The sequence below is a fragment of the Monodon monoceros genome, unplaced genomic scaffold (assembly GCF_005190385.1).
Source record: "Monodon monoceros isolate NGI ecotype Baffin Bay Population unplaced genomic scaffold, NGI_Narwhal_1 Super_Scaffold_2, whole genome shotgun sequence".
NCBI classification, from domain to species: domain Eukaryota; kingdom Metazoa; phylum Chordata; class Mammalia; order Artiodactyla; family Monodontidae; genus Monodon; species Monodon monoceros.
The window spans coordinates 37,656,131-37,681,172 of NW_021703776.1; the positions used below are offsets into that span (position 1 = coordinate 37,656,131).

Consider the following 25,042-nt stretch of genomic DNA (forward strand, 5'->3'; position numbering starts at 1 on the left):
CACATATTCCTAGGTTTCCATTGATATAAGTGGTAAAATCATGCAATCTTTTTTGTGTGTGTGGCACTATCTCATCAATCAAACTTTGTATCTCATATTCTATAGCCTACTGAGACTGGAGTTTGATTATAAAGTCTGGAAGCAAGAAGAGAGCATTAGTGGTAGCTCTAAAGAAGATCAGAACCCTTGGCAAGGCAGCTACTTCCGGGATAGCCATTACAAGTTCTTTAGGTCAGGGAAAACTGATCTCTTCTGCAGGGTTCGAAGGGCTGCTTCTACTGGCCAAGCGGCCATGGTAGAATTTGTGGCTTCAAGTTCCTTAGTTTCAGTGGAATTTGTCCATAAGTCTCTGTCCCAGTTTTCAAGGTCTTATTACTTCCCAAACCATGATGGTAACTTTAACAAAGGAAACTTTGAGAGGCTGAGAATTGAATTTGTGTTGTAATTCAGTGATCTATAAAATGAGACTTAGAGTTTGGTTTTCAGAAATCTTGATGACTGAAGGAAATAAAAGGAGTCACAAAATTTAAGGTCTCTTATATGGTCCTTGTGCTGAAAACTTAAATCCCTGAGCTCATTATTTTCCTTACCCACATTTTCCAGCACAAGTAGAAGGAGGCAAACAACCCTGTTGTTCTCCTCATTTTTACTAACATGTTCTACAGCAGCAAATACTTGGTCACCAAGAGTTGTGTCTTTAGACATTTAATTAAAAGTTCTGTAGGTGAAATTTGTATAACTGTTTTGTAACTGCAGCCATGGATTTCTACTGTCCCCTTTTTCAGCAGGGTTATTACTGACTTTAAATTTAATCACATCAGAGAACCAAAGACATAACCCAGGACCAATTCAGAGAAACTATCTTTAAGATTCTGTGCCTTTGGAATCATACTTGGTACATTCATTCAGAAAGGTAGAGTGAATGTAAATATAGTCATAGATATATAAGCTTTTGGAGATATATAATTTTTTTAAAATAAGGAATTTGTTATAGATATTTGGCCTTATACTAGGGCACGCTGTTAGGAAGTAACATATAAATATGTATGGATGTAAATATAAATGATGAATTTATAAAATTTCTATCAGAAAGCACTGGAGATGCTTGGGTAATAGCAATAAAAGGAGAACAAAATTTCATCCCCGAACTTTCATCCTCTAGTCTATCAACAAAACACTAATCTAGTGAAGGGCAGCAGAATTTGCCAGAATACCCCAAAATATGCTTCTTTGGCATAAGAATTATCTTGAGCTGATTATTTTTAAAAAGCAGGAGACATGAGAGAAGTTCTGAAAACCAGTAACAGTTACTTTTTCATAAGAGACATTTATAAGGGAAATCTCCATTTGTAAAGGTGTCTCCTTCTATGTACCAGGAAGAGAAGGATGACAAACTCTTCAGAAACTTATCGTTGGAGAATACATGGACTTAAATCTGCATGGCAGCATACCCCTGTTTACTGTGCTCTGCTTGAAAATCTCCCATAACTGCCCTCCCACAACATCTTCTCTTGTCTTTAGTTGAAGATGGTATTTAAGGTGGTGGCTTGAGCCATTTCAGAGAGTTACTCAGTTCTCCTAGGTCTCTCCCATGTGTCCAGGAGCTATACATGTTACTAAACTTCTGCTTATTTTTCTCCTGTTCATGTGTCTTTAGTTATAGGGGGTGTCTCAGGCAAGAATTTAGAAGGGTAGAAGGAAAATGAGTTTTCCTCCCCTACACTAGCTGCTGCTGTGGGGAAATCTCACAGATGTAACTGAAATTCTATAAACTTTGCAAGGTTATGGAGGACCAGTTAAGTAGTGAGTAAATGAAGCTCTTTATAGTCTGTAGAAGTCTGTTGAAATATTATTAGGTGTCCTGGGTTACTGATGGCAGAGTGGGGCTGGGGAATAGAATAAGAATTTTAAGATATGCATCAAGATATTTTACTTTATCACAATTTCTAAACATAATAATACGATTATCAGGATTCCAGAATATTTAATTAGCAAGTAGTCAAAACCTGAAGTAATTTTTTGTACATCAGGTAGGGTGAGCAATAGAGAAATTCTAAGCAACTTTAACATTATAAAATGATCTAAAATATTATGTTTCCCAGGTATATTTTCAAAACATTGTAAAATTTGGTTGAATCGACTTTGAAGTTATAGCTAAATGTATCTTGAATTTTATAGATAGAATTTTTAAAAACTCAAATATTATGTTTTAAAATATCAAATTTTCCTTTAATAAAACTGAATTACTAAATCCATAAGTTTTACATTACTCTAATGTAGCAAAATTTACAAGATCCAGTACTCCCCAAACCAACTGCCATCTTTACACTGAAAAATAAACTATGAAAATTGGATCCATAAACAATTTTTGGATGGAACAGCTAAGTGATGGAAAGCCTACTGAAGACACTGAAAGTAGAAAATATAGGAACAAAAATAGGGTATAAAGAAATTATATAGAGAACATAAAAACACATGGGAAAAATATGACTTTGTATAAAAGGAATAAAAAGTGAGGAAATCTAATTAAAAGTTGATTCCTAAATTGCTGCACATTTATCACCATAGCAATTTTCGTGGATATGAAACAGACTGTTTCACTTCTGGCTTAAATAGAAGTTCAAGAATGTGGATGACAGTTCCTATTTAATCACTTGGTATTTTTGTTAATTGTATTTGCCTTTGATTTGATGAATGTGTTTGAACGTCCATACACATTTGTACATCATCCTTAGCCTTAAGGAGACAAAGCTCTTTTACAGTGGCCTTCTCAGGAAAGTTAATTGGTTTAATTTAGAGAATGCAGCTGTAAGGAAATTTCTGAGATGTCTGTATAAATAAGTTATTAAGCCAAGAACAGGTCTAGATCAAATTGTGAAGCGTAAGAAATGTTCTCGGTTCCTCACTTCCCTACTCTGGTGATAATTCCTCACTGGGGCAGAGACCACGTGTTCACCAAACAGCTTCTATCAAAATTTGCCCTGAGGGAATTTCTGGGACATGTTTGTCTTAGATGGAGATAGAATCATGTATAAAATGTGACTAATGATATACATATAAATAAAGAGTAGCAGAAACCAGCATGACTTCATAATTTAGAGTATCTCTTATGAAATATGTTTTCACACAAGACCTTAACCTTCATCAAGCAAAATGAAAGATTCTTCATTATTGAGATTTCAAACATTATCCAACAGAATTGGGTGGTTCTGTTTGTTTGGTTTGTGGTTTTGGATTTTAGAAAAGCTGTACCACTATTCCCTGAAATTTTGTCATACAAATAAAGAATTATTCCACATATGGGTTTTTTTTTTAATAGATCTTTATTGGCATATAATTGCTTCACAATACTGTGTTAGTTTCTGTTGTACAACAAAGTGAATCAGCCGTATGCAAACATACATCCCCATATCCTCTCCCTCTTGAGCCTCCTTCCCACCCTGCCTATCCCACCCCTCTAGGTCATGGCAAAGCACAGAGCTGATCTCCTTGTGCCATGCTGCTGCTTCCCACTATTTTACATTTGGTAGTGTATATATGTCGATGCTACTCTCACTTTGCCTCAGCTTCCCCCTCCCCACCCCATGTCCTCAAGTCTGTTCTCTATGTCTGCGTCTTTATTCCTGCCCTGCTACTAGTGCATCAGTACCTTTTTTTTTTTTTTAGATTCCACATATGTGCGTTAGCATACAGTATTTGTTTTTCTCTTTCTAACTTACTTCACTCTGTATGACATACTCTAGGTCCATCCACCTCACTACAAATAACTCAATTTCATTTCTTTTTATGGCTGAGTAATATTCCATTGTATATATGTGCCACAGCTTCTTTATCCATTCATCTGTCAATGGACATTTAGGTTGCTTCCAAGTCCTGGCTATTGTAAATAGTGCTGCAGTGAACATTGTGGTACGTGTCCCTTTTTGAATTACGGTTTTCTCAGGGTATGTGCCCAGTAGTGGGATTGCTGGGTCATATGGTAGTTCTATTTTTAGTTTTTTTTAAGGAACCTCCATACTGTTCCTCATAGTGGCTATATCAATTTACATTCCCACCAACAGTGCAAGAGGGTTCCCTTTTCACCACACCCTCTCCAGAATTTATGGTTTGTAGATTTTTTGATGATGGCCATTCTGACCGGTGTAAGGTGATACCTCATTGTAGTTTTGATTTGCATTTCTCTAATAATTAGTGATGTTGAACATTTTTTCATGTGCCTCTTGGCTATCTGTATGTTTTCTTTGGTGAAATGTCTATTTAACCTAGTGCACATTTTTTAATTGGATTGTTTGTTTTCTTGACATTGAGCTCCAGGAGCTGTTTGTATATTTTGGAGATTAATCCTTTGTTGTTTCATTTGCAAATATTTTCTCCCATTCTAAGTGTTGTCTTCTCATCTTGTTTATGGTTTCCTCTGCTGTGCAAAAGCTTTTTTTTTTTTTTAATTTATTTATTATTTTTGGCTGTGTTGGGTCTTCGTTTCTGTGCAAGGGCTTTTGCTAGTTGTGGCAAGCGGGGGCCACTCTTCATCGCGGTGCGCGGGCCTCTCACTATCACGGCCTCTCTTGTTGCGGAGCACAGGCTTCAGATGCGCAGGCTCAGTACTCGTGGCTCACGGGCCTAGTTGCTCCGCGGCATGTGGGATCTTCCCAGACCAGGAGTCGAACCCGTGTCCCCTGCATTGGCAGGCAGACTCTCAACCACTGCGCCACCAGGGAAGCCCCTGTGACATATTTTTTTGCCATCTCATTTTTTTTTTTTCTTTTTGATGAGTGGGATTGTGTTCCTGTCTTACTGGTGGTTTGGCCTGAGAATTCCAACACTGGAGTTTGTAGGCTGTTAGGTAGAGCTGGGTGTTGTTGCTGAGATGAGGACCTCCAGGAGACCTCACTCTGATGAATATTTCCTGAGGTTGAGGTTCTCTGTTAGTCCAGTGGTTCAGACTCAGAGCTCCCACCGTAGGAGCTTCGGCCCAACCCCCAGCTCATAAACCAATATCCTACAAGCCACGCGGGGTGGCAAAAAAAAAAAAAAAAAGAACAATAACAAAGTAAAAATTAAAATTAGACTAGGAAACTTAACAGATTGTTAGAAAGAATATAAAAATAAAAATATAGATGAAGCAACAACTGGAAGGTAAAACAACTGCAATAGTAAAAGAGAGGAGGAAGGAAAAAAACAAAGTTGGAAAAGGCCTTGGCTGTGGAAGGCAGGGCCTAAGCAGGGGTGGGGTTTGGGCAGTGGGTGGGGCCTCTGATTAGGACCCACAGGGATGGGAAAGGCCCTGGGGGGTGTGGGGGGTAGGGGGTGGGGCTTAGGTTCAAGAACAGTTGGGGCCCAGGGGTGCCTCCTGCCTCTGGTCTCAGAGGATGGGGGACTCCACCTGGGAGGCCAGCAGACTACCTGGGCTTAGCTCCTTTCCTGCTTCTCTGATCCTGTTGGGCCCCTCCCACCTGCCTCTCCTGTTCTCCCCTGGGCCTCCTTCCTATGCTCCCAGGACCCACGTAGTCTGGAGGGGGCTTTGGATGGCAGGGGACCTGGCCTGGGTGCTCAGCAGGCTTCCCTGGGCTCGAGTGGGTGGGGCAAAAGACCTCGGCTCCTCCTCCTCCCATCCTGGAGGGCCCCTCCCACGTACCTCTCCTGTTTTTCCCAGGCCTCCCTCCTACGCCTCCCAGGACCAACACGGCCTGGAGCGGGCCTCTGAGAGTGGAGGACCCAGCCTGGGCCAAGAGTTGGGCAGACTTCCCCGGCTGATTGGGCAGGGGAAACACTGGGCACGCTCCCCCCATCTGAGCCCCCAGGGTCCCTCCAGGCGTGGGAACCCATCCACTCTCTCAGCCACCCCTCAGGGGCACTGGTCCTGTCCGGCCTCCACTTCTCCTCCCCCCTCAGCCCCCGCACATCCTACCAGTTCGCTTGGGGGTTCCTCTCGTTCCCTTAGGCCTCAAGGTCTCCCACCAGCGTCTGGCAGCCACCCTAGTTGTGGGGAGACATGAACTCCATGTCTTTCCACACTGCCCACTGCCATCTTTTTTTTTTTTTTAAAAGAAGATGTTGGGGGTAGGAGTTTATTTAGTTAAGTTATTTTTGCTGTGTTGGGTCTTTGTTTCTGTGCGAGGGCTTTCTCTAGTTGTGGTAGGCGGGGGCCACTCTTCATCGCAGTGCACGGGCCCCTCACTCTCGCGGCCTCTTGTTGCGGAGCACAGGCCCCAGATGCGCAAGCTCAGTAGTTGTGGCTCACAGGCCTAGGTGCTCCACGGCATGTGGGATCCTCCCAGACCAGGGCTCGAACCCGTGTCCCCTGCATTAGCAGGCAGATTCTCAAACACTGCACCACCAGGGAAGCCCCCACACTGCCATCTTGACTCTGCGTTCCCTCATATGGTTTTGAATGAGATTAGAGGTTGGTGTTTCCTAAGTTTCTGTTGGAAAATTCACTTTAGGAAAGAACCACATGAAAGAGTCCCTTTAGATAAAAGGTGCAATAGAAGAGTGTACCCTTTAACCAGTGTCTTACTTTATAGCCTCAGCCATTTATTGAGATAGAATTTAATATATGCCTGGCATGTGGAAGGCATATAGTACACATTAATTGAAAAAATGAATGCATCTATCCTACAGTGGGTGTGAAAAAATTACATTTACCACAAAGGAGAGATTAAAATGAGTTTTATTAAAAACATACGTATAAACCATTAGCAACACTTATCAAGAAAAAAAGGGAAAAGACTCAAATCAATAAAATTAGAAATGAAAAAGGGGAAGTAACAATTGACACTGCAGAAATACAAAGGATCATGAGAGATTACTACAAGCAACTATATGGCAATAAAATGGACAACCTGGAAGAAATGGACAATTTCTTAGAAATGCACAATCTTCCGAGACTTAACCAGGAAGAAATAGAAAATATGAACAGACCAATCACAAGCACTGAAATTGAAACTGTGATTAAAAATCTTCCAACAAACAAAAGCCCAGGACCACATGGCTTCACAGGCGAATTCTATCAAACATTTAGAGAAGAGCTAACATCTATCCTTCTCAAACTCTTCCAAAATATACCAGAGGGAGGAACACTCCCAAACTCATTCTATGAGGCCACCATCACACGGATACCAAAACCAGACAAACATGTCACAAAGAAAAAAACTACAGACCGATATCACTGATGAACATAGATGCAAAAATCCTCAACAAAATACTAGCAAACAGGATCCAACAGCACATTAAAAGGATCATACACTATGATCAAGTGGGGTTTATTCCAGGAATGCAAGGATTCTTCAATATACGCAAATCAATCAATGTGATACACCATATTAACAAATTGAAGGATAAAAGCCATATGACAATCTCAGTAGATGCAGAGAAAGCTTTCGACAAAATTCAACACCATTTATTATAAAAACTCTCCAGAAAGTAGGCATAGAGGGAACTTTCCTCAATATAATAAAGGCCATATATGACAAACCCACAGCCAACATCGTCCTCAATGGTGAAAAACAAACCTTTTCCACTAAGATCAGGAACAAGACAAGGTTGCCCACTCTCACCACTACTATTCAACATAGTTTTGGAAGTTTTAGCCACAACAATCAGAGAAGAAAAAGAAATAAAAGGAATCCAAATTGGAAAAGAAGAAGTAAAGCTGTCACTGTTTGCAGATGACATGATGCTATACATAGAGAATCCTAAAGATGCTAACAGAAAACTACTAGAGCTAATCAATGAATTTGGTAAAGTAGCAGAATACAAAATTAATGCACAGAAATCTCTAGCATTCCTATACACTAATGATGAAAAATCTGAAAGTGAAATTAAGAAAACGCTCCCATTTACCATTGCAACAAAAAGAATAAAATATCTAGAAGTAAACCTACCTAAGGAAACAAAAGACCTGTATGCAGAAAATTTTAAGACACTGATGAAAGAAATTAAAGGTGATACACACAGATGGAGAGATATACCATTGTCTTGGATTGGAAGAATCGACATTGTGAAAATGACTCTACTACCCAAAGCAATCTACAGATTCAATGCAATCCCTATGAAACTACCACTTGCATTTTTCACAGAATTAGAACAAAAAATTTCACAATTTGTATGGAAACACAAAACACCCCGAATAGCCAAAGCAATCTTGAGAAAGAAAAACGGAGCTGGACGAATCAGGCTCCCTGACTTCAGACTATACTACAAAGCTACAGTAATCAAGACAGTCTGGTACTGGCACAAAAACAGAAATATAGATCAGTGGAACAGGATAGAAAGCCCAGAGATAAACCCACACACATATGGTCACCTTATCTTTGATAAAGCAGGGAAGAATATACAGTGGAGAAAAGACAGCCTCTTCAGTAATTGGTGCTGGGAAAACTGGACAGCTACATGTAAAAGAATGAAATCAGAACACTCCCTAACACCATACACAAAAATAACTGCAAAATGGATTAAAGACCTAAATGCAAGGCCAGACACCATCAAACTCTTAGAGGAAAACATAGGCAGAACACTCTATGACATCAATCACAGGAAGATCCTTTTTGACCCACCTCCTAGAGAAATGGAAATAAAAACAAAAATAAACAAATGGAACCTAATGAAACTTCAAAGCTTTTGCACAGCAAAGGAAACCATAAACGAGATGAAAAGCAACCCTCAGAATGGGAGAAAATATTTGCAAATGAAGCAACTGACAAAGGATTAACCTCCAAAATTTACAAGCAGCTCATGCAGCTCAATATCAAAAAAACAACCCAGTCCAAAGATGGGCAGAAGGCTTAAATAGACATTTCTCCAAAGAAGATATACAGATTGCCAACAAACACATGAAAGAATGCTCAGTATCGCTAATCATTAGAGAAAGGCAAATCAAAACTACAATGAGATATCATCTCACACCGCTCAGAATGGCCATCATCAAAAAATCTACAAACAGTAAATGCTGGAGAGGGTGTGGAGAAAAGGGAACACTCTTGCACTGCTGGTGGGAATGTGAATTGGTTCAGCCACTATGGAGAACAGTATGGAGGTTCCTTAAAAAACTACAAATAGAACTACCATGTGATCCAGCAATCCCACTACTGGGCATATACCCTGAGAAAACCATAGTTCAAAAAGAGCCATGTACCAAAATGTTCATTGCAGCTCTATTTACAATAGCCCGGAGATGGAAACAACCTAAGTGCCCATCATCGGATGAATGGATAAAGAAGATGTGGCACATATATACAATAGAATATTATTTAGCCATAAAAAGAAACGAAATTGAGCTATTTGTAATGAGGTGGATAGACCTAGAGTCTGTCAGACAGAGTGAAGTAAGTCAGAAAGAGAAAGACAAATACCGTATGCTAACACATATATATGGAATTTAAGGGAAAAAAAATGTCATGAAGAACCTAGGGGTAAGACAGGAATAAAGACACAGACCTACTAGAGAACGGACTTGAGGATATGGGGAGGGGGAAGGGTGAGCTGTGGCAAAGCGAGAGAGAGGCATGGACATATATACACTAGCAAACGTAAGGTAGATAGCTAGTGGGAAGCAGCCGCATAGCACAGGGATATCAGCTCGGTGCTTTGTGACCACCTGGACGGGTGGAATAGGGAGGGTGGGAGGGAAGGAGACGCAAGAGGGAAGAGTTATGGGAACATATGTATATGTATAACTGACTCACTTTGTTATAAAGCAGAAACTAACACACCATTGTAAAGCAATTATACCCCAATAAAGATGTTAAAAAAAAATACTAAAAATAGGGCTTCCCTGGTGGCGCAGTGCTTGGGAGTCTGCCTGCCAATGGAGGGGACACGGGTTCAAGCCCTGGTCTGGGAGGATCTCACATGCCGCGGAGCACCTAGGCCCGTGAGCCACAACTACTGAGCCTGCGAGTCTGGAGCCTGTGCTCCGCAACAAGAGAGGCTGCGGCAGTGAGAGGCCCGCGCACTGCGATGAAGAGTGGCCCCCGCTTGCCACAACTAGAGAAAGCCCTCTCACAGAAACGAAGACCCAACAGAGCAAAAATAAATTAATTAATAAACTCCTACCCCCAACATCTTAAAAAAAAAAACAAAACTAAAAATAGGGGCTTCCCTGGTGGCGCAGTGGTTGAGAGTCCGCCTGCCGATTCAGGGGACATGGGTTCGTGCCCCGGTCCAGGAAGATCCCACATGCCGCGGAGCGGCTGGGCCCGTGAGCCGTGGCCGCTGAGCCTGCGCATCCAGAGCCTGTGCTCCGCAACGGGAGAGGCCACAACAGTGAGAAGCCCGCGTAATGCAAAAAAAAAAAAACAACAAAGTAAAAATAGAACTACCATACGACCCAGCAATCCCACTACTTGGCATATACCCTGAGTAAACCATAATTCATAAAGAGTCATGTACCAAAATGTTCATTGCAGCTCTATTTACAATAGCTGGGATGTGGAAGCAACTGAAGTGTCCATCAACAGATGAATGGATAAAGAAGATGTGGCACATATATACAATGGAATATTACTCAGCCATAAAAAGGAACGAAACTGAGTTATTTGTAGTGAGGTGGATGGACCTAGAGACTGTCATACAGAGTGAAGTTAAGTGAGAAAGAGAAAAACAAATACTGTATGCTAACACATATATATGGAATGTAAAAAAAAAAAGTGGTCAGAAGAACCTAGGGCCAAGAGAGGAGTAAAGATGCAGACCTACTAGAGAATGGACTTGAGGATATGAGGAGGGTGAAGGGTCAGCTGGGACAAAGTGAGACAGTGGTATGGACATATATACACTACCAAACGTAAAATAGATAGCTAGTGGGAAACAGCCGCATAGCCCAGGGAGATCAGCTTGGTGCTTTGTGACCACCTAGAGGGGTAGGATAGGGAAGGTGGGCGGGAGGGAGATGCAAGAGGGAAGAGATATGGGGACATATGTATATGTATAAGTGATTCACTTTGTTATAAAGCAGAAACTAACACACCATTGTAAAGCAATTATACTCCAATGAAGATGTTAAAAAAATAATAATAATAAAATTAAAAAAAAAATAACATACCTAAAGCAGAGGTATGTTTGCAGGTATGGCTTCAATGTGATCAAGTAACCTCAAAATCCTTTTTGGAAAGAAATAGTTTATTTATAATTTTTAAGAAACAGAATAATCATGTTTAGCAAGATTACATCTCCAAAAATGTAGTTTTTAGGCCTAGAAAATATTGATGCCCAGCCTTTGTTTTAAGATAAAATTTTATTCTCCCCCCTGCTCCAAATTCTTAAAGCCAATTATTTAAATTCACGTGAATATTCAAGAGATATCTGTGGCATATAGGACTTAAAAGAATGGAGGTACTTTTTTTTTTTTTTTTTTTTGGCTGCATTGGGTCTTTGTTACTGTGCATAGGCTTTCTCTAGTTGTGACGAGCGGGGGCTGCTCTTCGTTGTGGTGCGCGGGCTTCTCATTGTAGTGGCTTCTCTTGTTGTGGAGCACGGGCTCTCGGTGCGTGGGCTTCAGTAGTTGCAGTACGTGGGCTTCATTGTTGTGACTCGCGGGCTCTAGAGCGCAGGCTCAGTAGTTGTGGCAAGTGGGCTTAGTTGCTCCGCGGCATGTGGGATCTTCCCCGACCAGGGATTGAACCCGTGTCGCCTGCATTGGCAGGGGGATTCTTAACCACTGCAGCGCCAGGGAAGCCCTGGATGTACTTTTTTTAAAGTAAAAAGTAATTTCAGAGCTATCAAAAGATTAGAAATCCTAGATAAAGTGAAGTTAATACCAAAAGTAAGAAGCTTTTCTGCTTGTATGTCCAATGTGTTTAAATTGATTCAGGCAGTATGTAAGACTCGTCTTTACAGCAATCTAAATCAAGAAACTTTCCACCTTGATGAGCCCATCTTTACAAATGGCCTCAGGTTTTCAACCTCCCACTCCAGACCTTTCTAATAATGCATGCTAATAATGTGCAATACTATTATATCATATCCTAGATGCATAACTTCATGTTGTGTTCATTCACATGAAACATGAACCCTTGTTTTGATTAGATATTCATCAACTACTTTAATGTGTACTTTTAAATGAAATCAGTAATCTACTTGAAAGAGAGAGATAAATTTATGTCATGATTTACGAGTAGTAAAATGATACCTTGACTACAGAACAGTTGCATCCTGATACTTACATGATGAAAATTGCCACTAACAGCAGAAAAAGAAGATTATAGTATTATTAGGAAAAAAAAAGTCGCTGTTACCCAAAATGCCAAGAGAAAAGGCAAGAAAGTATTCCACTACTCTGAGTCAAACACTGATAATACCTGAAGTATTTCCATCAGCTTTCCAGTAATAAGCAAAGTTGCTTATCCATGGCTTTCAATAAAATACACAATTAAAAACCATGCAAGGTTTAATTTATTTGGCCTAAAGTACAATAACATTTTTGGCCTTCTTTTGATGGTGGAGCTAGTTTAAGTAGATAGCTCATTTAGGCTGAAAAGTTAATGTCAAAAGTAGAACATACTAGGTGTCTTAAGAGAATAACAAATTTCTCTGAGGATCCTAAGGAAAATTACATAATTGCAATTACATAATTGCAATAGGAATTGAAAAGTTCTTGTTCTTGTTTTCAGCATGAGTTTAAGAGTTGTGTGTCTTACTGGTAATGTTTCGACCAGTAAAGTTGGTGGAATGAGAGCATTGCAACCTGAAGAAACAGTGAAGAATGCCATAGATTTAAGAGGGGGGTCAGATCAGAAAAGAGGAGGAAGTTAGACTCAAAGATTGTGTGTGTGTGTGTGTGTGTGTGTGTGTGTGTGTGTGTTCACGTGTGCATGCAATGGAAATTCAAATAGTAATGTATATTGAAGCAAATAGGAGGAAAGCAGGAGAAAAACACTGATAGGTAAGTCTTAGTTTGAGAGAGTAAATTAATTTCCCCCTCTGTCTTTGGAAGATCAACTCCAAAATAATGTAGAGGTGCACTAGACAAAGGAGAAAATAGAGAACAAATAAATTGGGAGCTGATGCATATTAGTGGCCTCAGAAGGAATTGGGATTGGATGTGTAAGTCACTGAGAATGTTACATCTGTAGGTTTTTGTGATAATTTGATGTAGTTTGTTGGAGACAATAAGATCAAGGATAACAAGAAGCCTTTACAAAAAGAATGCTGAAAAAAATAACTTTCATTTCCCATCCATGTATGTTTCAGCTATGCCTAAGGCACTGTGCAAGGACTAGAGATATGAGATATACATAATGTATAGTCTCTCCACTATGAAGCATAATGTTTACTTAGGAAGATGGACAGTTTACTACAAGACAGTAATGTGAATGAGAGAGTTATGAACAGGGTGCTTTGGCAACACAGAATCACACATGTATGCTGGGGGAACATGGAGAGCCCCCCAGAGGGAAAGATAGCAGGTTTTCTTCAGGTGAAGATGAGATTGTGGATGGATGGAATTTTATGTTAAACAGTGCTTGCACTTCTGAAACACCTGGAATATAGTTTCTTGAATAGATGGATTATGTGAGATGAGTCAGGTGAGACACATAATGATCAAACCGTCAAAACTTGTATATTCAAGAGGTGGGTTTTGCTATTGATATATTTTAAGTAGGGGAGAGACATGATCAGCTTTCATTTAAAAAATTACTTTCAAGGAGTGATAAGTTTGAAAACAGGAAGGCTAATAGGAATGTGTCATATCAACCAGAGGTCAGCAGCTAGAGATTGGATTAAGACAGAGGAAGTGTGAGTAGAGAGGGGAATAGATTCAAAATGATGATTACGGTAGTGACGATGGTGCTGACGACAGTGATGCCGACGAGGATGGTGATGCTGTTTCTGCTGCTCTTGCTGATGATGATTACAGGTAACACTAAGTACTTATTATTTGATCTGTTCAGTGGCAAATTTATTACATAAATCATATCACATAATCCTATGACAGCCGTATAAGGTTAGACCTATTTTTATCTTCACTTGAAAAAAAAAGAGGAAATTAATCTTTACAACGTTTGAGTCACTTGTTCAAGATTTTAGAAACACTAAAAATTAGAGCTGGGTTTTTAACCAGGCAACCTAAAGCCGCTGCTTTAGGGTCACTTTATTATTTCATGTCTCAGCAAATACTTAGGAGTTAAAATGGTCAACTGGATGGTAGGGGGATAAGTTGAATTAGGGAAGAATCTAGGATTTCTCCCAATATTGTAACTTAGGAAAATAGGACAATGATAGTCCCATTTATTGAGGCAGAATGTTGGTAAAAATACCAGATTTGCTCAACTATTATTAGTTTTGGGAAGAGCTGGCTGGTAAGATCTAAGCTGAAAATAAATTTGGATTTTTCTGTCTAGAGAGATAACCAAATCACACATTTTCTAAAGAGAGACTGTAGGGTGAAGAAAAATATTTTGCAGATGTGCATAATAGGACCAGGAACTGACCATTACTGTATTGACAATATATTTTTGGGGTTTTTCTAGTCTTTCTTTTTTTCAGTGACACGTGATTTTTTCTTATTCTATTGGTAATTTAATTTATTTTAAAAATAATCTGAAGGAATTTAACTCAACGTTGCTTTATGAGTAGCTTTACTAGTAGCTGCAGCGTTAAGAACGAAATTGTTATCCAAATCCCTGAGACCTATATGTTTTCAAAGAACACATATTTGAAGAATAACTTCCCCAGTATAATGACGATAATGCCTTCTCATCCTGCAGTTCCACCTGAAATAAAAGATCCCTGCCCCTTCTCATCTAATTTTGATGCTCATCCCTGCTTTTGTACTGAAATGCTGTAATAAGGGTGCCATCTCTAATTTTTACATCTTTACTAGCTTTCATGTGTGAGGAGGTGGACTGATAATTATAACTATCGCTTCTTTCATGAGCATCAATTTTCATGTGAAAAAAGAAAAACAACTGAGAACATCCCTTGAAAAATACCTCAAGTACATGTAATTTTTTCCTTGTAACAAATTTATACATTATAATGATTTTTATTATTAAAATTTTTGGTGATCAATCTATAAAAGAAGAAAGCCAGTGCTTTATCAGGTAATCTTTCCATCATGCTAAAAACCTAAAGAGACTGATAATTAAGATTCAAAACTTGCACAGGAAAACCAATAATTCTGAAGTTTTACTTGAATGGCTTCTGGCATTATCAGGAACACCTTTTTGGCAGTGTAGCTAAAGGATTGTACATCCCTGCAAGCTTGATAATGACATTCTGTCACCATGGAGCACATAGGGTGAACCACCTGGGGGGAAAGATAATGTCTTATCCTAAATGGACAGCTAATGAGATACTTAAAAGTACAGCCAGTGAAATGTGTTACTGGAACAAGGTCTATACAAATTTGCTTGAGTCCTCCGGTTCATTGATTTGTTTATGGAGATGTCTTAGATTAATATATCCTTTACTGCTGTTGCCGAGTATAGATTGAAGACATATTGAACACATCTTATTTGGTGAGAGTTCCCAGGGGAGTATCAGAATTAGCAGCCTCCATCAATAATATCTGAGGGTATCCTGCTTGAGTTTCAAAAAAAAGTTAATTGTATAGTAATTGCTTCACTGATGTTTTTATGTTGCAGCCAGTTCTGAATGTCAGTAATTTACCCTGAAGAAACAAACAAAACCACATGTCCTTAACATGGTCATGACTGTCTGTCTCATTTATGTGTAATTTAGCTGTGTCTAAACAAAGTAAATGAAGAATTAAGCAATTAAGGAGGGAATTTGTTTTCCACCAGCCAGACTGGATTACCACATTGATTCTCCACCTCCATTTCCTATGAGTATAAGTGAAAACACAAAAGTGAAGCACATATTATACAATTTGTAATCTTGCATTTGAGAAGAAAGCTGATTAAGATAGAGTAGGCAATGATATTAACACTCCTAGAGGAGAATAAGTACAGCTCAACATACGTACATGTCCTTTAAATGAGGAACTGTGAGAAAACGGGTATTTTCAATAAAATTTTTCACATAAGTATTCAGATGTAGATTTACCAGAATCTAACAAAAACATTGAAAAATCGAGTTAACTACAGAGCCTGTGAAACGAGTCTAAAATGAAAAAATATAAAAATCAGTAGGAACGCAACAAACACATTTAAATATACTACAGTGCTCATATCCCTAACTAGTTAGTAAAAGAGAACATTTACTGTATTCACCACATCATATATATTTCAACGTAGTAGGAAATTATTAATGACACAACAGATGAAAATTTCAGTGACTCAGGTTTTCTTCAACACATCACCTTATAATTTAACTATCACAGTGATACACCTATGGCCAGGTGGCTAAAAATTGTAATGATTTGCAGTTTATAGCTGGAAATTACAGAATATAATAATATAAACATTTAGAATTATTTAAAGATTATAATCTCTACTACAGATTTAATTAATGTACATTGATGACGATAATTGGACACTTAGTTACACTTACTAAAAGTACGACTGTGTACACACCTATCAAACCGTATCTCATTTCACCTTTGGGATCTCTGTGTTCTTCTTACTGTTCAGTTTAGTTTACAAAATGTTTGCACCAATTCACACTCTCCTTTTTATCATGCAGGACACAGTGGATTATGCTGACTTTAAAAAAAAGCCAAAATCTCAGATTAAAACTAGATTTATTTCTCATTCATGACACATTTCTTTGTTGGGTTACTGAGGCTTTTCCTCTAGCTCTCCTCATTAGCGGCCCAGGCTAGTAGGGAAGTGGCCAGCACCTAACCCATGCTTTGACAAATCACAGCCCACAGGCCACATACAACATGCTGTCTGTTTCTGTAAATACATTTTTATTGAGATTCAGCCATACCCATCTATTTACGTATTCTTTCTGGCTAATTTTAACTAAAACAGCACAGTAAAATACTTGCATCAGAGACCCTAAAGCCTGCCAAGCCTAAAATATTTGCTATGTGACCCTTTTCGGAAAGTTTATTGACCCCAATCTAGTACATTTCTTTGGCTGACTGTGGTAAATGGAAAGAAATTGGGTCTGGTGAGCCGTTCTCTGGCTCCTAAAGTTTAATTCCTAAATTGATTGAATTTCATCACATTTTATCTTTTAAGCATGGGATCATATGTTCTATTTACCTTGACTTATTCTCAGTTTAGCAGTATCTGCCTATTAATTTTATACTGTAAGGACAGCTAAACTGAGGATAAAAAAGTTGGATCATGTTATTTTTCCCCTGGAATATTTCAGTCTTTAGTTTTTTGTCTCATGATATTGGATACTGATGAGAAGTCTTAGACTGGTCTGATTTTCTCTCTCCCACTCCCCACAGCCTCTCTCCCTTTTACTTTTGTGTGCAGTGACCTGAAAAATTATTTTCTTATCTTGAAAATAATAGCATTTTAACCAGGGTGTGTCTCAGTGTATAATGTTTCCTCAATAATCCAATCAGTTTTTTTTTAGTAACACCACATGCCTTTTCAATATACTTATTTAATTCTTCCTTCATTGGAAGAAAATGTTATTCTGTCATAGCCTTTAATAATTTTTTTCTCTTCCATGTGTTGGGTGGTCTACCAAAGAGAGAAAGATTATCCTGATAGTGGATAATCTGTGTCCTCCTTACCCACTATATTCTTTCTAGTTATCTTAATTAGTTCTTTTTCCACTGTTTGGCATTCACTGTAATTTTTAAGTCCTTTCTCTGTGCCATTTTATTTCAGCCATTTTTATTCACTTTCTTGTCTCAGGCTCATTGCTTTTGTAGTATTGTTGGCTTGGTTCATGATTTTGTTCCTGTAAGTCTAAAATCCTCCTATTCATTTAATTTGGCACTTTAATCATCTCATGTTTAATATCTCATTTCATTAAAAATATGCTGTCTTTAAATTCTTCTGTGGAAACAACCATAACATTAGTAGGGTTATTTTTGTGTGTCTGGGTTTTGTTTAATCTCAAACTTGACTATTTCATCACTCTGTGGTCTTTAGTTTACCTTCTTAGAGTGTTGTGAGTAGATGTCATTCTGCCTCTTTTCTCCTTTCACTCATTTCTAACTCGAACAATTTTATTAATGTTTTGTTTTCCTGATATGGTACGGTTAAATTCTCCTTAACTCTCTTTACTACATTATCTAAGACTTGTTTGTATCTAACATTTTGTTTGAGAGATATAAATTGTATGTCCTCTTTGGTGTTCCAGGAGCCTGAGCATGGGCCAGTGTTTGTGTAGGGGAAGGTGGGAGTGGGTTAGGGTCAACAGTGCTACGTTAGAACTATGTATTCAGTCTGGGAACCGGCAGTTTGTCAGGAGTTCTGTTACAGGGCTTACACCACCTGGTTGGAATATGTTCCATCCTTTCTTGAGATATTTTTGAGCTTTGAATTTTTCCCCAGTGCATTTGGATCCTTTTGCTTCTGGAAAACACACAACCCAGATATCCTCGTCAATTAATTTTGTTAGTTTTTGAGTTAGGAAATTCCAGGATCAGCCAGTCTTTACTCTGCCATATTAGTTAGGAAATGCCAGGATCAGCCAGTCTTTACTCTGTCACATTAGTTAGGATGTTAAAAACTATTACAAATGTCTTAATTTTGTCAATTTTAGAAAGGCCTCAAATTACTTTTGGAGGAAAGCAATATATAAATAATAAATGATAGAAATGTTAGCCCTGTATAGCTGGTTCTCTCGTATAAAACCTCTATCAGTAGTTGGAGTGTGGCTTCACGTTATGCCAACAAAATATTTTGAATGAAATTTAAACAAAGCCTCTTAAACAGATTTCTAACATAACTTTTTTTTCTTTTATAATCCATTACATTGCTTGATATGAAAGTGGCAGGAGTATTAGCTGGCAAGGTGATACATAATTATTATTGAGAGTACAGAATGGAATCAAATAGTCTTGGGTTCAAACTTGGTTGTTTCTGACCAATGGAATGACTTTGGGTGAATCACTTTACCTCTCTGATCTCTAGTCTCCTCTTACATTATCCATATCATTGGTTTGTTGTGACTTCAACTGTAGGTGAAGTACCTGGTATAGTCTGTCATAGAATATCCTCAATGAATAGTAATTATTACCGTTAGTTAATAATTTACAGTTTTATTCAATTTAATAAAAGCATAAAGTGACAACTATACTGTGGCTTTGCCATAAATGTAAAAACACATAGATTTATATAAATGTTGTAGCTACATCTTGCCACGGTAAGATATGAAGAATAATTTTTGAGAAATTTGGAGACCTGGAAAAAAGTGTGTAAAAATTTTTCCATATGTTTTCTTAGTATAGTAGAACTGAAATAGTTCAAATAAATCTCATCTATATTAGAAGGTAAACGATTCTTCAATTATTTAATTTTCAGTTATTTTAAAATAACTTGATTCTCATTTATTGTGATTCTTTCCCATTTGGAATAGTAATTTCAGTTTAAAATCTCATAACAATTTTATACATATTTTAATTATTTAGAAAATTGAAATGTTAACAAAATGTCTTTTGGAGTCACATGCTTTCCAGCTTTTCTTCTTTGGTAGTCAGTTCTCTCATATCTTCTTTGGTGAGAGAAACCTCCACTTGCGACTTATGAATGAACAAGTGAAGTACATGAATTGATAAATGTAAATTAAATTAACTGAGTTTATTGACTGTTGATCTTTTCAAAACCCTCAACATCTACCAAAGAAAATAATTTATAAAAAGCCCCACATGTTTGGATAGAGCAGTCTTCTGCCAAAACAAAACAGTAATGGTTAATAATGTTACATTTTTCTTAGTGCATTTTTTAGTTTCCTACAAGATAATCAGAGAAAAGACAGTTTTTCATATACTGGTTATGGGTGATTCATGTTTTCTTCCTTAGATTTATTTGTTACTTCTACATTTTAAAAAATCAATAGAAAATATTTTAAAAATCAAAAGCAAAGTTAATTTAAAACTTTTTATGGGAAAAGTACACTTAAAAATCAGAACATTTGATTTACAGAAACCTTTGATTTTACAGAGAAAAAGCGTTTTATAAACAAACCCCACCTGATTACGTTATTTCAATGTTCATAAGAATTATGTTTGTCTATTTATTCACTTATTATTTTATTTTGAATTTTTACCTTGTTTTTAGATATTGACTTTCCACTTGTATATACATCAACAGATCCACTTGAATTCTTACAATATACACCCAGTGATCTGCTAAATCAAATTCAGAAGGACAACTGCTATGAAATTTTGGTAGATTTTGTTGAACTTTAATTGCCTTTTTAGTATGGCTATGGATCTCTAGGCCTGTGACCTTTAATCTGTTGTGTAAAACAGGAATACTACTTTACCTTCATATTTACAATTTCCTGTAAATTTTTTCCTGAAAATAACTTATTTCTGCCTAATAATGCAACCATAAGGGTTTGTTCATTATAAAGTGTTATTCATAATTTTATTGAGGAACTTATTTTCAGGATTCTAATAAATCATTGTTTCCATACAGAAAAGTTTTATAGGCAGTTCTTAATCCATAAGTGCAGATTTTTCAAGGTGCATAACTTAACTCCATAAGTGCAGATTTCACAAAGCGAGACAACCTGTCTTTAACCCTCTGAGAAATGCTTCCAAGTGATAATAGTCCACCCTTTGGTATTATTCTGCCAATACGTATCACTTGTCTTGAAGCACTAGGTTCTACTAAGGATGTGCTACCCGTGGCAGGTTGACCTTTCACAGGGCAGTTGAGCGTCTTTAAAAATGCAATCACTATATATTAAGCAGAGATAAATAGATATAATGATAATATATAGATAAATAGAGATAATGTATACCTGCTGATCTAGAGGGTCTTCAGATTTTTTCATTACCTCTGTCTTTGTCTTTTCCCCCACTTTCAGAAACTGTAGCATATTAAATGCATTCCATGATGGAGAAGTTAGAAGCAGCGTTCTCATAGCAATTACCCATTGACTTTAGACTTTGACACTAAGGATAGAACTGAGCCCAACTTATGGGACTAAATACAACCTTTCATATTGCATATCTTCAACAAAACATAACCCAAAATACAAAATAAACAAAATAAACCCAAAATACATCATCAGAAAATTAACATATAGTAATCCATTTTATAGATCCAAGAGCCATTGCCCTTTGAAGGATCAAGTAATCACTGTTTTTCCCATTCTTTGTCTCCCTCATAGGACAATTATGGCGTCGTACTTGGAAAAACCAGAACCCTGTCTAAAATGGCTTATGGCATTTAATAATATAAATCTCCATTTTCAGTGCTTGCATAAATCTAATGATTTTTTTCTCTTGAGCAAAGAGACTTTAATGCCTTCCTGGTGTGTTTTGCAGAGCACTGGATCAACATCACACATGGAATATATTTGTAAAGAGACAGACAGAATTATGTCATACCCAGAAGGGATAATAATCAGGTAACAAGCCTGCATTTGCTGCATTAATCATATTTTTGTGACTAAGAGAATTAAGAATAGAGTTGGTTATTATACTCAGGTTGACCTTGTTCTCAGTCTCCAGTTTTAGTGTGGCAAATCTGTTGCCCTGTGTCACTGATAAAGTAAGGCTAATAATGCTTAATACCTCCTCATTGGCTTAGGACTTTGCTTTGGAAAGTAAAATTTCACATTTCGCATGTTACTTGAAAATTTTTATGTTATTCAGGTGCTAATGGCTCTGCTGGCAAAGAAAACTAAGGCGTACTCTCTTATGATGATTTGAAAACGATTTTAAGTGAATAATTGCATTAATATTTTAAGTCAATTGCACTTCATATTTAAATCATAGGATTTAGGGTTATTAGCATTAAGAAAACTTAAAATGTAGATCTTAGGGGTATTAGGATTGAGGGAAATGATAAAATGGAATTATAAGGAGAAATCTCATTTTGGGTAAGATAATGTTACACCTGGTAAAAGATAATTTAGTAAATATTTTTGGGTACAATTTAGCATTCAATAGCAAATGAGAGTGACTGGAAATGTCATGGTTTATTAATAAGCTTTTGGGATAAATTTGGTGGAATAAACGTATAAAACAGTGTGGTTGCAATACTCGTCAACAAACTATCAGTTGAACTAGAGTTATAAGCACTTCACTAATAAGATATTAATCATATTTGTTAATCTAAAGTCATATAATAGTGATGCTCATAACTGATAAAACTCAAAAGCGTTTGAAAAGCCATGGATGAAGAGTCTTCCTAGTAAGAGATGGTCAGTTTCCTAAATGATGCCTCATTGCAAAGCAGTTGCACATGTCTGTCAATGTCAGCTTGCATAGAGAGAAGAATACAGAATGGGGTAGAACCTGTGTGGACTTTATAGCCATTTCTCATTTTTCTTGTTAACAGAACTCCAATTCTGCGCAGGCACTGAATAGCCATATACTAAAGAGAAGGTCATATATTTCAGAATGTACATACCAGGAGCTAATTTTGTTCAGCTAAACCTATGATTATAATTCAGTTTTCATGCTGATGGCTCAAACATGTGGTTCACTTCTGGCTCAATAGAGATGAGGAAAAATCTGCAAGGAGGGTTCTGGAAAAGACTGTTATTCTCACTGATATCAAGGAAAATTAGAGGCAAAATAAAAGTCTTCTCTCTGATGGATTCTTTTGTGACACCTGAAATTTTGGCACTCATTTTGGGAGCATAAGTTGAGCCAGCATAAAAGAATTGGTCAACATACCTGTAGGCAGAGAAAAAGCATAGAAAGACTGACTCATTATGATGTTATGTATCCATTAAATAAGGCAGTCATTCTGCCTCTGATCTTCTTATATGCAATATGAAATTTCTATACTGCCAAGTTAGCTTGGTTTGGTTCTTCTCTAACTTCCATATAGTTGATGCTCAGTTTTCAATATATTGAAGCAGTTATTTGTGTTAGACATTCTTTCTGAGTGGATTTGAAAGCATTGAAAGTTTATATCAGTGGCATGGGTATGTAAATTAGGGTTGCATTCATCCAAGTGTATAGGACAACTTTTAGGTAATATTATTCAAGTTTAGAGCAGAGAGGACCTAAGATAACATTTCCTGAATTTTCTTCCATCTCACCATTTTACAGTGAATACAGTGAACTCCAGAAATGTTAATAGGCTTACCAAAGATAGCCTAGCTTTCTGTACTTAGAACTTTATTTAGATCTATGTTTAAATACTTGTCTTTATTCCTGGATCAATTTTCTTTATATTATACTATGCTTTATCTTGAAGCTTAGGAACTAAATCAAATGTCTGATTTTAATTATTGCCTCAGAACCTTATAATGTAGTTGAGTCTTCTTTAAAAACCTTGGTGGTATTTATGAATTTTCCATATTAACCAACAGCCTGGGCTTAACTATTGGTGTTGGCTAGTCACTGTCCATGGTGCTATCGTAGTGGAAAGAAGAAAAGAACTTCCTAATGATGACTTGATTCTTACTTATTGATATTAGACAGTCATATTCCTATGGTACCATTTATTTTAAATTTATATGCTAATTATTGCCCATTTAAAAAATAACTTATTCACTGTATTTGTCTTGAAATTAAGATTTTTAAATTGTCTTTATTATATTGGTAAGAGTTCAGATGAATTTCTTCTCAGATTCTATATGGTCTGTAGTAGAATAGTTTAAAATTATAACAGGATAATATAGAAATTACGTGATTGAGTTTTACTTAGAAGTTTTCGGCAATGGTTTAGAAGTGGTACTTAATATATTTTCTTTAATTTTTTTCACATGTATATTGACATCTCATGCTGCCATAAATGAATTATTCATATTAAGTTTAAGGAAAGTTACATACTTTCCTCAAAGTATTGTAGTTTCCTTACCGAGGCCAATGAGACATATATGATCTAGCCACCCTAGCCTCTTTCATGTCCTCCTAAGCTCCTCCTTTATTACTTGTTCCAGCAACAATTGCCTTCTTGCTGTTCCTGAAATACATCAGCATGCTCTAGTTTACAGTCTTAACTCTAAATTGTTCCCCCTCATAGACGGCTCTTTTCTTCAAGTATGCGAGGACTCACTCATCTCCTTCCTTCTGGTATTAGTTAAAATGTCACTTTCTCTGAATAGATGGCAAAAAACAGAATTAAAATTGATTAAAAATATTGACAACATTGTTATAAGTCATATGATAAAAGGCCCAATAAACTGTTTTCATAAACCCCCTAAATTGTTTTCATGTTGCTGATAATAGATGTACCATAAGTGCTTCTTTGACCCTAATAGCACAGAACAGCTCTCTTTGTAGTTATTTATTCAGCTCAAGTATGAAGAATTTCATGTATAGTTTTTCATTTATACAATTCGATATGAGAACCCACTTTAGAGATAAAGTAGAGGACAAGGTAACTTTTCCAAAGCTGCTTGGCTTGTAAGTAATATAACTGGGAGTATACATGTTTTTAAATAACAGAGATATTTTAATTTCTAAAAAGCATAATATTTATTTTAAAAATTTATAAAAGTTATGATTGAACTTTCCTTCTCTTCAGCAAACTTTATGCTTTTTATCTTTTTTTGGTAAGAGCATTTCAGTGCTTTTCAAAAATAGGTTACATTATTTTGCTTCAAAATGTTTTCTCTTTTTTCTTAAACTATTTTCAAGATAGAAGAATCTTTATCCAATCATATGCAAAATTCAATAAAGCATAACTTTACATAAAAATGTAGAATTTTGGGATTTCCCTGGTGGTCCAGTGGTACAGAATCCGGCTTACAGTGCAGGGGTTGTGGGTTCGATCACTGGTCAGGGAAATAAGCCCACGTGCCACAACTCCTGAGCTCGCGCGCCTCAACTGGAGAGCCCACGTGCTGCAAACTACAGAGCCAATGTGCTCTAGAATCTGCACACCACAACTAGAGAAGAGAAAACTCGCACACCACAAGTAGAGAGAAGCCGGTGCACCGCAACGAAGAGCCCATGCCGCAACAAAAGAGATCCCTCATGCCTCAACGAAGATCCCCCGTGCCGTAACTAAGACCCTACACAACCAAAAAATAAATAAAAATAAATAATAAATATTTTTTTTAAATGTAGAATTTTATGTCATCC

At 37.2% G+C, this 25,042-nt stretch overlaps 1 pseudogene; it reads left to right on the forward strand.

Annotated features, from left to right (window-relative positions):
- Positions 1-13,782: 13,782 nt before the first annotated feature.
- LOC114901335 overlaps positions 13,783-25,042 on the forward strand; it is a 120,220-nt pseudogene continuing 108,960 nt past the window's right edge.